The 17370-nt window shown below is 32.9% G+C and overlaps 1 protein-coding gene across 1 annotated transcript in view; it reads right to left on the bottom strand.

The window, feature by feature from the left end:
- Positions 1-17370, bottom strand: part of LOC115242903 (protein obstructor-E-like) — a 60644-nt gene that overhangs the window by 31378 nt on the left and 11896 nt on the right. The gene's annotated exons all lie outside the window — the stretch shown is intronic.

Here is a 17370-nt window from a genome sequence, read left to right as displayed (position 1 = left end):
TTTAAATTGAGAAAATACGTTTTCTTTTGTTTCAGCTAATTATGGGCTCTTTAGAAATCATGCTTTATACTAAGGATGTATATCGATCAAACCTCAATAAAGTATAACATTTTTACTAAATTATCATGTTAATTATCTTCTATCAGTTTCTGTTATCTGTGCAATATTTAATTAAAAATAAGAGTTCCAACCGACAAAAATTACCTATAAGCAGTTCCTTGAAGATAATAAAAACGTTTAAGATAAAATAAATAAATGAGTAAATAAAGAAATAAATCATTAATAATATTTAATATCTATATATCTGCAATTCATTCTCTATACTTTGCATTCACTTTTCACTCCTTAATCCTATAAATAAATATCCCAATTTAATGTTTATAAATATAAATAAATAAAAAATACATTTAAGTTTAACATACTTAATATAGAAAATCAGATTTTAATAAATATTAATAGAAGAGAAAATAAAAAATAAATACATAAAAAATAGAAGAGAAAATAAAAAATGAATACATAAAAAAGATTAAATCGACTCAAGAGTCTCGTGTCAAGAAACTATCTTTTTTATGGGAAATTGCCATCGATGGTAAACTGTTCGCAAAAAACCATGCATTTCAAACGGTTTATGTCGAAGTCACGAGATCGCAGCACGCGTTCTCCTTTGCAGAACCTGGAGAGATGCGAATAATGAACGGGAAGAGAAGGTCGGAGAGATGCGTTTCTAGCGATCGAAGAAGATCATTGTGAGGAATTAGAGCGTGATCGATTCACGAAGAGAAACGTGTTGTTACAGAATACATCATATACGTTTGACACCCGGCAAAATGGCCGACGAGCTCCCACTGCTCGAGATATCGGCACGTAACTGGAACACACGCATTTTTCTACTCCTCTAGAGAGCGTGCGCCAAGACATATCTTCTCCAATTTTTTCGGATTTGCTAAGCAATCTTCTGCGCCGTTTAACGGATTTATTAGATCGTGACTATACTACGCGTTTAGCGTCGACTGGCTCTTGTTCTAATTTTCACGCCTTCATAAAAACAAAGATTGTCATAATTTCAGCATAATTTCATGTTACATGATTAATAATATATATTATTGATAATAATATCGATGATTACAAATTAAGAATTAAATGGCACATATAATGTAAATCTGTGTAATATATACGATTTAATATAACTACCTCGAATCCATACTTATCCTAGCATTGCAGTCTTTGACATTAAAATTCATGATGTATATAAATATGACGTATAGATTTCAAAACCCCGAAGTCTTTTAATGTAATAAAAGATCTTCAAGTTAAGCTTTAAAACTTTGAATGTCGAATATCTTGACATTTCGAATTTTCATCAAAAATTTCGATGTCCAAAATTTCAATGACTGGAAAAATATAAGTTCTTAAAGTAATATAGTAAACTGCAAACAAACATATATATTTTGCAAATTCAATTAAGATACGTCATTTAATTCTTAATTGATATCGAAAATGTGTGTAGATAAAATTAATTTTGTACATACATTTATACTCGTCTCATTATATATCTCTTTATATATTATAATTTTATTTAAAAATATTTAGTAGACAAAAAAAAAAGAAAAACAAAAGAGAGAAAAAAGAACTCTTTTTTACATATCTTATAATATTTTTCGAATATCCACCTATATACACACACACACATACATATCACATATACTTAATAGGTTATAAAAATGCACAGCATGTTTTACTGTGTAACAATTATATAAACAAATAACTATATAATCACGCAATGATGTTATATAATAGCAGCGTTATAGAGCTATAATACAATGATCATATAACTGTCGTAAGATTGTACGCCAATCATGTAAATATATGTGAATAATAACTGCGATATTTTTGTCATCGATGTTCCTACGCTTAAAGAATTCCACAGAATGTAGTCAGAGATATTTTGTTGTTAAATAAAGATTGTAATATCATCTTGTTTTTTTAACAAAGAAAGTATATATTTCGATCAAAAACCGGATGTTTTTGAACAAACAAAATTCGAGAAATCGTTTAGAAACGGACGATCGAGCATCGAAAGTAGCGGCCGGGGAGAGTCTCGTACGTTTCACTCGAACTCGGTGGCGCAAAACTTGATAATTACGTAATAATACGCGACGTGTATGTTACGTCGGGGGGATATGTGAAGCGGCAAAAGGTCCCGGTGAAATGTGAAAAGCGTGGCGGATCGAATAGCAAAGTGGGGAAGTCATCGAATACATACATATACGGCTAAGGAACGCCGGGAATGCAATTAAAGCATTATTATTCGAGAAGAAAAAATCTCTTATCATGGTAAAAGAGTCACTATCTCTGGGGTAAGAATTAACTATCAGTTCTCCAAGGATTTTAAACGAATAAAGATAGAGACAGAGTAGAGAATATAAAAACATTTCTCAAGATATTCCTTTGCCTATATTATTTTTGATTACATATGAATTAATTTGTTACATTAAACATACTATTCTGTATTATTTTGATTAAAAATTGCTCAAGAAGAGAAGAATTATTTTTTACAAAATACAAATTAAAGAAATCTTTCTAATGAGTGAAAATGGATAGAAATATCCTTTGTCAAAATTGCCATTCAAAAATTAAATTATAATAAAAAAAAATAAATTATAATAAAAACAAATTAAATTATAATAATTTGTTTAAATTTAAAAGCAACTAAGAAAATTGATTCGTTCCTAAATGAGACGGCGAAACTTTCCCGCTGCTTTCTTGCTGCTTTTCTGCTGCCACGCCCGTTTACATTTGCGATTCTGCGAGAGATCGAAGAAACTTCGATTTCAAACGTGATAAACGCAAAACAAACAGTACAAAATGTAGCTACATAAATTTGCTTAAAGTAAATGCTTGCATGTTTCTATCTTCGTCGCATTAAATCTAATCGATTAGTCTTTCCGATACGGGAAGAAGCAAAAAGTGATAAGATATAAAACAAATAAGGTAAGAATTGAATTGCAAACATTCACATTCGCGAAATGATTGCGATAATAATTTGCGGCAAGAGCGTTAAGGGAAAGAAAGAGAAGGAGATAATCGCATAATTTTCATGTTACGGAAGGCTCGCCGGGTCGAGAAAGGAAGGTATTCGCGAGCTGGCCGCGCGACTTCAACGGCCTCGACCTTTCCAGAAAAACTTGCCGTCAACGAGCCCTGCGATTAGGCACGCGTGAAAGATCAACGATGGACTCCCGCCGCTCGAGGCTACCACGTGCCATGCAAAGGCGTATCAATCGCGCGCGAATAAATGCATTTTCTTTATGTTTTATTCAAAATAAAAATAAAAATTCAAAAATTAATAAAAAATTTTTTAAAGTATAAAATAATATGTTTCTAATATATATCCGATGTAAAAATTTACGAAAAATAAAAGTTTATACTGATGCTTATGCATCAGTATAATTTTCAAACTTTTATTGAGCATTATACTGATGCATAATCTAAAATCTAAACAATTGTATAAATGCGATTTAATATTTACATTAGTAAAGAATATAAATAATTAATCAGAAATAATAAAATTATAAATAAGAGTGAGCTTTTTTGATAAAAATTTAGTAAGTTATAATTTATCATGATATATATGAGATAACCGATAATTATTAATTATGTCCGTCAGAAAATCAAAGTGTGTCGTTATGAAATTTCCGTCGCGAGGAATCGCCTTTCTCTCACCTTAATGACTGTCAAAGGACAATGTCCTTTCGACGGCTGCAAAGCGGCGCACGGTTAAATGTTAACGTGAATCATGTAATATTTCAGCAAAACAAAGTTCGCTATTTTACGAAATTTTTATTAATTATTTCGCGTGAAAAATAACAGTAAAATACTATAAGGATCGAATTTCTACAAAATATTAATTCTCATATTCTCTATAACTCAGTAAAATAAGATTAAAATAATTCTATTGTTGAATTCTGCTATGCAATTCAATAATGCGATCATTTCAAAAATTTGTCAAATTTATATTCTTCAATTTTCCTAAAGAATTTTTCTCTTTCGTGGACTAATCGCGAGAAATCAAAATAAACCTCTACCTTTCGACGATTTTTCGATCTAATTATATCGAAGGCACAACTGGGTCATTTTGCCGGAGATTTTGCAACTTTGCAAGGCTGATAAGTATTTTAAAAAACGAAACACGGGGAGATATGCGGCCTGAAAATTTTTATTAATTATTTCGCGTGAAAAATACTTTGATTACTCTTTGCGTTTCTCAATTCTTCTTATTATCATTTTAAAATCTAAAACTGATAATTACACTAACACATTTTTTGCATTAATAGCTTTTTTATAATTCTAAGTGGCAAGGTATTGGGGGGGGGGGGGGGGGATCTCGGGTGGGACTTGACGGCGAAGATCTCGGAGCTGGGTCTTTGTGCAGCGATGGATGTAAGCCATCTTCTCAAGCTTCTCGGAACGCATTTAACCGTTCGCGACATGTATAATTTTAGACTCGTGAAAGGACGACACCGCGATATCTGGCCGAGGGCCAGAAAGAAAGCTACAGTCTTTCGCTGATAGTGCATTTCAATGATATTGATAACGCGTTGTATATAAAAGATATCAATAAATTGTTCTATTCAATTTTTTACTCTACTTTAAGATAAGACTCTTTTTTAATCTTCCTAAGATCACATATTCGTGAAATATGAATACATGAATAAAAACATGAGTAAGAAAATATTTCTGAAAGCAATAATGTATGCATAAAATATCCAACTATATCACGGATCAATTAAATCCAATTAAATTAAGATAACGTATATTAGTCAAGAATATATCGTCTTCACACATTAACAAGAAAGCTGAAAAATATGAAAGAATATTTAATGTGAGATATCCTGTGTTCATCAAATATTTTTGACATTGGATATTAAATTAAGTGGCAAGGTATTACAAACACCTTGCAATTCGCATTATCAAAAATAATAAAAATTAAAAATAATGCACGAAAAATGAATGAAAATAATAAACGAAGAAAGTTACCAACTGTCTCCATGAGAAGCGGCTAATTTTGTCGCGGATGCTTTCCTTTGTCAATTATCAGGAGAACCGATCAGCGAACAATTTCAGCGAAAGGTCTCGGTGACCTTTCCACTCGGACTTTTTCGAATCTGTTGATAATAGCGAGTCGCGTATCGCGTGAGGCGAATGCATTTCACAGTCGGAGACTTTATTTTATTTATACGCGTCGTAATCGGTGCAATAAATAGAACATTATGCAAGTTCCCGTTAGACAGGTAATACATGGCGCCGACGAAAAATCCCATTACGTTGTCGTTATGCAAAATATAATGTAATGAGATCCGCTATACAAAATCCGCGAGACATTCGTCGATGAAAAATTTTATTACTTGTATATACGAACGAGACTTACTGTCTTTCAGAAAGTTTTATGTTGGATATAACAAAATAACAATTTGTACCGCATACACACACGTGCCATAAACAATTTATTGAAAATGTAATCTATTCGGATAATAATTTAAAAATTTTTATAAATCCACGAATTGAAACGAATATCATGTAAATATGAGAATTTTTTATTTATAATTAACTGTTTTTAATTCGTCAAACTTTAAAAATCGTTTTTATTTATTAAATATATTTGAAAAATTTATCTTGAAAGAAATATCAACAACATGAAATTGCACTTTAAAGACGAAGAAAACACGGAGGAGGAATCTGGAGGAGGTATTTCCCGGCCTATGTTTCGTCATCGCGTTCCACGATTTTTTCGCGTCGACAGGGAAGGTCCTCCTCTAGGTGTGACTCGAATTCTTCGACCTGTCACTTTCTGTCTCTGTCTTTCTTGTTATACTTTTCCTGCGGGTCGACTACACCCAAGAGAAAGAGAACGTACATTATTTATATTGCAATACACACATGACTACACATCTTCATAGATCCGCGAGTTTCGCTGGAAGAAAAGAGTTAAGTGCGCGAAAGGTGATATAGTAAAAGATTCTAATAAGATAGCTCAAAATAGAATTATCGAACGTATATTTAGAATATATAAAACGTATGTTTTTCTTAGATATTGTGTGATATATCATTTTTCATACACATCTTATAAGAAATTATATAGCAAATTCTTATTGTTTTTTAAAATAATTCCAAAAATTATTTGTCATATTTCATACAATTATTTTTATTAAACCACTATTATGCCCTAAATTTGAGAATCAAATGACCGATCAAGGCTGCGGTTGAAGTCTCGCTTAAATGGCATCGATCGTCCTAATACGTTTCAAGTTGCCAGAAGGTGAATTACGCAATAACAGATTATACCATCACCGCGCCCAACGTCTGTCTCTCTTCCTTTTTCTCTTTCTCTCTATCAACGAACGCGTACGCACATATTTGCAGTAAGGTTAAACTCCGGTGACATTTTGGACGACTTTCACCGTATAAGCCCGGCTACGGGACGACTGCTTTCTTCGTCTTTTCGTTGTCGTTGACAACAGGGCGCGGCCCGCGACCATAAGTCTGGTCCAAAATGATACTTACTACTTATGCGCAGCATCCGTAGTCCGATTCGTGGAACCCTCGCGATTTTGCACAACCGTGATCCGCGATTATCGGAGTCCGAGAGATTAAAATAAATAAGAGCTCAAAAAAATTGCAAATATTTATTTTATGCATTTAATGTATAATATAGATATAATTTAGACATATTAAAAAATTTATATTTTTACATCTAACTAATTTTGAATAGAAATGCATATATAATTTGTCACATTTGTTTCATCGTCCGTAAGAACAATGCAACGTTTTTTAAGAAATTAAATGCCCTATAATAAAGCCAATCTTTAGCTATAATACTTAAGAGATTTAAATATTTGTTTTATTTGTTACAGTTTACGTTGCGTGTCATCGGCGATATTTCTAAGCATCCCGATCAGATAGTGTTAGGGAGAAAGCGAGAAACTCGCTCAAAAATAAGAACGACGTAGTGCATAATCCTCTCCATTTATGTAAATGTATTCCTGGTAAATGTGCATTGCTTGTACTTCCTCCGAGGTTTTCCTTTTAATTTTTTTTTTCCAACGTGCGAGCTGCACGTTATTATGCACCGTATAAGGAAATGCATTCCGTCCACCTTCGAAGCAACGCAGGAAAAAGTGCTAATAATAATGAATTTTTCAAATTGTATATGTATATAATAATCGCGTTATTAGCATCCATAGAAATAATCCATAAGTATAAAATGGTATCATATTTTATAAATAAGCAAAGAAAGTAAAAGACTAATAAAGTCTCTCTCTCCAGAGAATTTTTTTGCGAATTACACTTGTATACTGCTTGTAATTATTAAATAATAGCAGAATTAAATTAGAAATTGCAAGAAAGTGTAATTAATAATTGCAAAAGAAAAGTAGAAAATTGGAAAATCTCTTTGCCCGTGTTTTGCACAGCATTCGATCGCGGAAGGAACGGCTCGTCTCGTCGGTGCGTTACGAGCAAACTCGTCCGCGTGTGTAGTTACGCGTACGCTTGCTCGCGCGTGTCCGGGCCTTACGTCTGCAATTCCTTACGACGGCATTGCAAACGAAGGTTTGAGTGCAAGGATCAAACATTTCATTTCATTTAAATGTCACGAAGGAATTACAGATACTTGTTGGAAAACTTGTCAGACTTGTCAGACTTGGGAATGAAAGAAGAGAAATATTTTTATATCTAATATTATTAATACTCGTGATTAATCTATTTAAATGCGTATATTAATTAAATCGATTTGACCCAAAAAAATATATATAGCAAATAAATAAATTAAGAATAATTCTTCCGAGTGGACAGTACTAAGGAAAAAAAAATCTGACGAAAGGAGGAAGAGGGAATAATCGCGATTTCGCGTTCGCGGGAATAGCCGTCGACCGGCAAAACGTTACCGGTCGACCGGTTGCGGTTGGGCTCGTGAATCGAGGAGGAGATGGCCGGCGCGAATATGTAGGGTGCAGCGGCGAGAAGTGGTTCTCCTTGGGCTTCGGTGCCGCATTCCGGTTCGCATGCATCTCCTCTCCCGGCGGCTTTTTTTCCGCGCCGCAAACTGCAAACGTGGGCGACGGGAAAAAGGCGCCGTTACGGATCCGCCGTGAGTGCGCGTTACCGCTAAACACACCGCATTGCACCCCTTCACCCTCTCCTGCGCCCCCTCGTCCCCCTTTCTCAGATGATGACGTGTCCGTTATTGAGTTACATTTATGGTTATTCGAGTATATAAACGAGACTAACGACGAAGACTCGTTTTGCGACTCACAGAGACTTTCCATTATCTGTGCGATGTCTGTAATAAATACTGTTGCCGGTTTTATCAAAATTTCTTCCTATTTTTCGTATCATATTAACGAGATTCGATTCTGATCGAATCTCTTCCATTATAATCAATTTAGACTCTAATTTCTCAATACTTTTACATACTTGTAATGCAACGCAAAAAATACAAATTTTCCGAATATAAATGAATTAATATACGTAAACTTGAATAACAAGCTGAAATTATTTTAGAAAATTATCACGTATATTATGACGAATTTTATTTCAAAACAAAGTGTTGCATATGTTCTTATATAATAACTGCTTCTTAATGGAGAAATACTTTAAAATTATTGCCGAAAGAGATTAGAGATTATAAAGTACGGAGAGACTACATCTTGAGGCGAGAGATCCGGTTATTATCCTTATGAGAATCCGCGAGGAATATGAGCGAAAGGAGTCGAGGAGACGCGATCCCGAAAACAACGAGCGATATCTCGGTTCCGTTCTGAATGCAACGAAGAAGATTGCGGCACGATCGACCGACCGGTTGGTGCATCCATCTCGCAAGAAATCCTCCTTTCCATTTGAAAGATGTTGTCTCGCGTATAAGATCTAACGGTCTCACGGCGCTACGTGATACATGATGATACGTGATCTCGCATACATATACACGATAAATCAATTTTACTATCTTTAATGACAGATTCTCTAATAAAATTGGAATTAATTTTCCTTAATAAAAATATTGAAAAATCATTATATTGAGCATTCAAACTTTTTAGCAATTAGCAGACAAACTTAAACAGTGAGCTTTAAGAGAGTGAAATTAGATAGTTAATTATATAAATTTAACTGATAAGAGAGAGTAAATTATATTTTTTAATAGAATTTTAATTTAAGATTTGAGTAGGATTTGAGAAAATTCCTTTTTACGCTCATATTTTAATGCGTAATTATACTTTACATTTTTCCAAAAATAGATTATATTTTCAAAATAAAAGCGCAATATTGATTTAAAAAATGCCGATTTGATCATATTGCGTAATTCGAGTATCATCATTCTTTGTCACACACGTACGGTAGGAGACGTGCCAATCTTCGAGACAATCTGTCTGTCGTGTCTCGTATGCGAAACGGAATCCAACGGGGCCCAGACCCCCAAAAAACTAGGCGGCATTTAAAAGTCGTGACGCGCGCGTCACGACTCGCGTCGCCGTCAGTCGTCAAGGAAGAGAGAAAACTGCTCTCGAGAGTTGCGTCGTTGAATAAAGGAGTCGCGAGAATCCATGCGAAAGGAAAAAGATCGAATTGACAAAGGAACATCTGGCTGAATTCGAAATCGCGCTTTCTTCGAAACGACGAATGGTCAACGACTCCAATTTCGATCGAGTACGTTGCTCTATCTAAACTAGACGACGAAATCAAGTGAATAAACCAATTTTGGAGAAACTTACGCTTCCCTCATACGAAAGTGACGAAGATAAACTGCGAGCTATTCTCACAACTTTATAACTATATGAAAAAGTTAAGATATATATATTGTAAAATATATTGATAAATATTTCTGGAAATAAAAATAAAAATTAAAAATTAGATTATCACAATTATAATATAATAATATATTTTTCATAATTTTTATAATAATTTATCTTGCAATCGCGTTTCTTTCGCTGTGATTTTCAATGCAATCGCATCAGCTCGTACACTTGAGAAAACGCATTCGCGAATGTATTATACTTGACGCAAATGCATCGACGGGAAAAAATAGGAGGAACGGAAGCGAGGACCTTGGAGTGGCGACGGATGCTTCATTGAAATCTCATCTATGGGCGCGATACCCCGATCGCGTGTTCGACACGAAATAGGGAATGCAAGTCTCGCGCGCGCGTTAGGAGGCGCAGTCAGCTGATTGTCATTCGCGGTACATCGCGCACGTACCGAGAGGCAAAACGCACGAAGAAACGTATATATGTATGCGCGAGGAGGAAGGTGTCAACAACCTTTCGGGACACTCTCCTCCACCTGCGCCTTTTTTCCCACCTCCCACACCATCTCGTCGCCGACGCGCCGCGATCCACTCGGCGACAAGCTCCTTTTAGACATCGGCATAATGCAATGTATAATTGTTCGTCACAGAAAGAATGTATCATCTTTCTATGAGCCGATTGATGCAATTAGTTTTATTAATCTTAAAAAATTATTGCGCGAAGCGGGCTTTCGTTAGAGGATAGCTTCTTTATAAAAAAAGCTTCTTTTCTTAAGAAGCGCATGTATTGTAAAAAGAATGTGAAGCACATTTTTTATATTCTATACAAAAATAATTACGTTTGTTTTTAAAAAAATATTAAAAATATTTTGTTGAAATTTTTTTGAGTATTTTATCGATATTTAAATATTGAGTTATCGATATAAAATATAATACTATTCTTTTAATAATAAATGTCACTCACAACTTTGAAATATCTTTCGCATATATATATATTGCATTAAAATTATATTCTATAAAGAGATAAATTTCTAAATTTATATATATATATAATTATTTCGGTTGGATTTACGTAACTTTTGGAAGAAATTATGTAACTAAAAATGCAGGACTAATTCTGTGAAATTCCTCTCATGCATAAAACAGTTCGTCCAAATTTATGAATATTTAAAAAAACAGGCAATTAAATTATACAATTTATACGCATAAAAAGGCACATTCATATGCTAAAGTTCATTTCTGCGTCGTTATGATAAAGTTCAACTGAACAAACATCATTTTATATATTTCTTCAGAAATTTTTAATTAAAATATCTAAGTAAACGAAAACAAATTACGAAATCACTCAGAGAAAGAGAAAGAAGAAAATTAAATAACATTTTATTTATTTCAAAAAATACGAAAAATATAATACTGCATTTATACGAACATAGTTTCTAATCCCAATTGATTCTTTAATATTTTCATTTTTCAACTCTTAAACTTATGCAATATAAATTTATATAATAAATAAAGTCAAGTTGTTACTATTTCCCAAATATAATCTATATTATCATTTCTAGATCACTCGATCTAATTTTACTGATAAAAATAAATTTAAATCACGATTGCGTGAGATGGCAAAGCCCACTTTCCTCCCCACCTTTCGCGTTACGTAAAGATCTCGTTTATCTCTTCAGTATCTTCAACCTTATTTTCCGACCGAAGCTACAATATAATTTGTGCCTGAACAATCTTTTACAATTCTCTTAACATTCTTTGAAATATTTATAAAATATCGCTTTAAAAATCTTTCCTATAGTCGTTACACATAAGTTAATTAATTTTTTTTGGCTCCTGCGGATATTATTTTGTGTTTTAGATATATTTATAATATATAATTTGTGACATATATATATCCTTCACGATTAACTTTCCGATAGAATTATTTTAAAGTATTTCGATAATAAATAGTTCGCCGTCCTTTACATGTCATTGTCCGCGAGTCACGCGATCTTCTGGAGACAGCGCGCGCAGGGTGCAGACGTGGATGCTGCGGAGGATCCATCGAAAGCGAGGAGCGCCTCACTTTCACTCCCGCGTATATGATAGACATGCCGCGGCAGATGCCAGCGGATAAAATCGCAAAAGCCACTGGCGCAGCGCGATCGACTATCTTCTCCTCCTCCGCAATGATGCTATTATGCAAGCCGCCTGGGAGATGTTACCTCACCCTGTTAGTAAAAGCCGACGACACACTAAGCGCAAAATCGTTAATAGGCGAGTAGGTTCGGAAATTAAATTTCACGCCACGTTAAAAAGGAAAAAACCGCAAAATTTATTTGTGCAAAAACGGACCAGTGTATTTCGTGAGTCTTATGAATGATGTGATGGAGATTTATTATCTTTCTAGCCTTCGTTAATATATCACTCTTTACTAGATATAATTTATTGGCAAAAGAAAAAGTATTAAATATTTTCGACATAACAAAAATATATAAGTATAAAATAGAGAAAGATCAAGAAACAGGTAATAAAGAAAAATAAAGAAATATATAAAAAATTATATACGCATTTAAGAAAAAAGAAACAAGTTTAATATGCTTTATAATGATAAATCGCAGAAAGAAGCAGTTTCGTAAACACGTCGAATGATTTATCTCCCACTGCGGCAACTAATTTATTAATCAATTTCTAATTTAAGTTTCATCATAGCACTTTCATTTCAATTACGTTCTAACGAATCGTTCTATTATCAGAACTCGATCGTATTCTGCTATGAAATAAAATCTCCTCGACCTTCAACGAGATTCTTACGAGAGAAAGATAATTCGTAAGACGAAAAGAAATTTATGAAAGAGATGCGACGAGACCACGGGCGGTGCAAGAGGCGATCCTGCGGAAGGACAACGAGCCTTCTTAAAAAAAGGAGAGAGGCCATCAAGCCGAATATTAATCGCACCGGGGCGTGGCATAAACATCCTTGGCACGTTGAACACGTAATACCGATTAATGTACCGCAATAATACACCGTATGCGACGCAATGTTACCGTTATCCGGAAAGGGTTCGCCTTTTTCGTCGCGAAGAAATATTTTCTTCACGACCCACCACCGATGTCAATCATAAAAATACGTGATTCGTATTTTATTTAAAATGCACGCGCGTTGCATCATCGTCCAAAAAATATGATAATGCATTCAATGCACTCTAATATGAAAGTATCTTCGGTATCAGCGATCTAATAATTGTTAAATAAGAATACAATACTGTTTACAATTCATAAGACGTGAAAGTTATTCAGCGCCGCGAAAACTCGCTCGGGCAATTGGAAATCAAATCGCTTTTACCGGAAGCATAATAATGTACATGAAAAGTGTATAAAATGAACGCTGTGTTATAGGTATTTTTAATCAATTGACTATCAAATTAAAATTTTCGAATGATAAGATAAGACAAAAGAGCGAATAATACGGAAAAAAAATAAATACCGATAATAATTAAACTATGTCACGATAAATTAAAATCAAAAGAATTATATTTACTTGTGTATTTTTAATTTGCTTTGTAAAATTATTATTTTAATTATATATATTTTATTGTTGAGAGAAAAAATAATATACTTAATACCAGGCATTGTAGTGAAATATTTTTTTTATATAGAGCTGTTATATTATTTTCTTTATTATTACTATAATTTCTTTATCTTTATCGAGATTGTCACAAATTACATTTAAAATATACTCGAGCAGGAGAAATACGCGAAAAAATCGTGTCTATCTTATTACTTAGATAGAGTTATTCGATAGTCAGCAGCCATTCATTGAACGCGCTTATAAATCTCGTGCACATTCGTTACTTCACTCGGACAAGCGACGATACGATTTATTCGAGAAACTGGATTAAACGGAGCGAGAAAGTTCCATTGTCGTCGTCGTTGTCGAAAGCGCCTTGTATTAACATGCATGTCTGCCTTGGATCGAAATCGTCCTTGGTCTCGAGAAGAAACACGCGGATCGATTCTCGTTTCGAAGATACTTCAAGAAAGTATTTTCATTGATTATCAATTACATAATTGCATAGTATTCAAAAAATAAAAAAAGCACATAAAAAATTTTTTTTTAATCTAGAAAAAATCTATAAAGCAAATATCGTCGTACTGAATTTTAATGAGACGACAAAAATTTTATTTTTACATATTAATATTCAACAGAAAAAAATTTTAATATATAATTTTTCAAAAACAGAAATATATTTTTTAATATATGCATAAAATTTTATGTAAATTTAATTAGATTTTATATTTTCTTTTCAAATACCGTGAAATTATGACAAACTTTCTCTCAAAAATATTTTTTTAGAATACTTTCTCTGTGTGTGTATAATCAAATCCAAATAAATATCTTATAATTGTTATTTTATTTCTGACATACCAGTTTTTCTTAATTCTTTTCTTTCGATCTAAAGACTTTCATGTATGATGAAATAGCTTGTAGATTGTCGCGAGAAGTGGCGAAATGCGTTGCAAAACTTGTACTGCTTTCTTACGTGACGAATCGTAATAGATGCCGGAAATATAAACGGATGATATAAGTGTAAATCGATACATTGGCATCGGATCGGCACGATCCGATTTATCGATACGATATATGCGACCTTTCATAAAATTGCAAAAACTTACAATGATCTCATAGTGTTCGAGTTAAACGAGCACCGCAAGAAAAAACTTAAAAATTCTGTATAAATTCCACGGATATAAATCATAGATAAAATATGTAGTTCATATAAATATGACAAATATAGAATAAAATTTTCTATTAATTATACCTGAATTATATATCGAAGCTCATCACGTTACTGAGAAAATTTTAATCAATAAATTGAAAAGATGTTAATCCCATTAGTCTTTATAAGTCAATTTCTACACTTTTCACACAAGAAATAAAAATTTTAAATAAAAATGCTTTGTGTGTCTTATTGAAAGTTTATAATGCAATATAAAAAAATATGTCTAGAAGTATGAAAATTTAAAAGTTATGAGAAAACATTAATAATTTTATAAAAAATTTTTTACAAAATAGAAAATAAAGAAAATAGTTTTGAATAAATTAGAAAATACCGTATAAAAAATCATGTTGGAAATAAAGAAATAAAAAAGAAGACAGCTCGCAGAATTTATACCATTTAGAATTCAAGGCAAATCTCAATTGGCCATTTTATTGCGATCGAGGCACAAGTAGAGCAATTTCTACGTCCATATGAAGAATACAATAAATCAATCTTATCGACAAAAAAACGACAGAGCAAAGAAAAACGTGAGTCGAATTTTACCTAATTATACGCCTTTTTCATGGCTTTCTTGAGTCCGCCTGCTGTTTTCTCACGTCACTGCAATGTTACCGTCCATATAAAATATTTTTTGCAAAAAATACACTCTTTTCGAAGGTTGTGAATTGAACTCGCATAAAACCGACGTTTTTTTCGTACAAAGTACGGTTCTTGCACAATTTATTTTTACACTTAATCATATTAAAAGAAATAAGTTCAGGAAAAATAAAGTTTATGTATTTAGAAGAAAATTAAGTTTAAATCTAGGTGGATTTCTTTTCTCTCGACTCGTGTATACACGCGATATTAATGTAAATTTTAAACTTTTACTCTTGAGAGTCGGCGAGAGTGATTATTGGCTGTGAAATGAAAACATCCAAACATGTACAGCTTATTTTCAGTCAAGCAAATTTCACACACATACACATGCATATTTCTTTTTGTATATATTATATTTAAAACGTGGTAAATTAATATAATTTGTCATTAATTCATATTTCTACAAATCTTTCTCTATATATATCTATATGTCTATATATAATTAATTAAAATTAATTTCTGTAATATTAATATTTGTAAATATATATCTGTGTAATTTTATAAAATTAATTTTCATAATATTAATATCTCTACGCCGCGCAAGTATATTGATTTCAAAAAAGAAGAATTAAATTTTTTTCCCCCTTATAAATCTGACAAATTCTCTTTAAAAGATCTCTCATAAGAGTAATACATATTTGAAAAAAAGTGTATAAAAGAAAACACATCTCCTCCGCTTACGCATTCAATAAATAATATTTTTCAAGAGAAGACTCACAAATTCGTGTAATCGCATGTTGAAAGCTGTTAACGAACTGCGAAAAATAGGTGAAACACATTATTGATAAAGTATTCATGACTGTGTACCTATCCCGTAAATGTAAACAAACACTTTTTCCACGTCTGCTCTACAACAAATACAATGTATATAAACTTTACTTTTCCTAATATTACTTTATAATACCTGAGAAAAAGCGTTAAAACCGTAAAATTTTAATTTGTTATATCTCCTAAACCAATACTGTCCCCCACTTATTTCTTGACGGAAATTACTCAGCCTACAACATATTCAAATGACGATAAAATCAGAAATGTGTTATCTTTTATGTAGTTTTACCGAAAAAAAAATAATTAATTTGTCATATGTTTAATGTGCTTTTCCTTATACACACACACATATGTAGTAAGGTCGCATATCGATACGATAACATCCGGAAATGCATATAATCGAACGACTGACCTTATAACGGACATGGTCTCGAACGAGAAAATCCCGAAGAGGGTTGTGTCTCGGAACGATGACTCACTCGCGTCTCGCGCGAGCACGGCCTTCTCCGTTATTTTATATCGCACCGCAATCGATCGCGGCCTTATGATCGTTATTATAGCCACGTATCGTAGCCCTGTATAATTATTATTATGACCACGAGCCGACCGGTATTCTGCAAATCGCGCGACCATGGCCAGCAGCACACGACGGACGCGTACGAAATTCGGATTTATCGATATGCAAACGCACATCCGTCGCCGTCATCTTGTGTAATATAATTAATGCCCATATTGCGTTTTTATATAAATAGAGATATTTATATAGTTTTATACCTCTATGATTGATGATCTATATCTTCTAAACGAGTTGAAAAATTTTCTAAGGATTTCGAGAGCATTAACAAACATACGAAAATATTTCGAGATAATAAATTCTAATTTGTCTCTCGAAAAATGAAGATACTGAAGAAATTAAGATGCTTTATCAAGAATACTAACAATAAAATTAGCAAAAAATTTTACCGGTTTAATCTTCCTTTCAGTTGCATATTAAAGAATAACAGTTTTTCTTCTTTTTTGGCGCGGAATTTTGCGACTGTCAAAAGGAACAAGGCATTTCGAGATTCACGAAGTGCCATTCTTCGGCAAAATTGTTGCGAAAAACAGCCGATTTCGAAACTGGTTGTGCGATTCGCGACAGATAACGTAAATAAGAAAAAAACGAACGGGCTCGTAGACACTGAAAGTTATTTCAGCTATTTTTCAGGATTCACTGACGGACGTCTCGGGATTGAAATAGCATTTACAGGCGAAACAAAATAGAATTTTATTTCAATAATAGACTCAACATCGCGAAAGCGAAGGTGTAAAATAAAGGTTGATTTTCCATAACTTGACTTTTTCTTGTACTCAAAAGAAAATAATCATAATGTGTATTTTTTTATAATGTATATATATATA

Source organism: Formica exsecta, unplaced genomic scaffold (assembly GCF_003651465.1).
Source record: "Formica exsecta isolate Colony F162 unplaced genomic scaffold, ASM365146v1 scaffold659, whole genome shotgun sequence".
Lineage (NCBI taxonomy): Eukaryota > Metazoa > Arthropoda > Insecta > Hymenoptera > Formicidae > Formica > Formica exsecta.
Note: the sequence above shows the minus strand (reverse complement) of the source record. Positions and strands in the feature narration are given on the sequence as shown.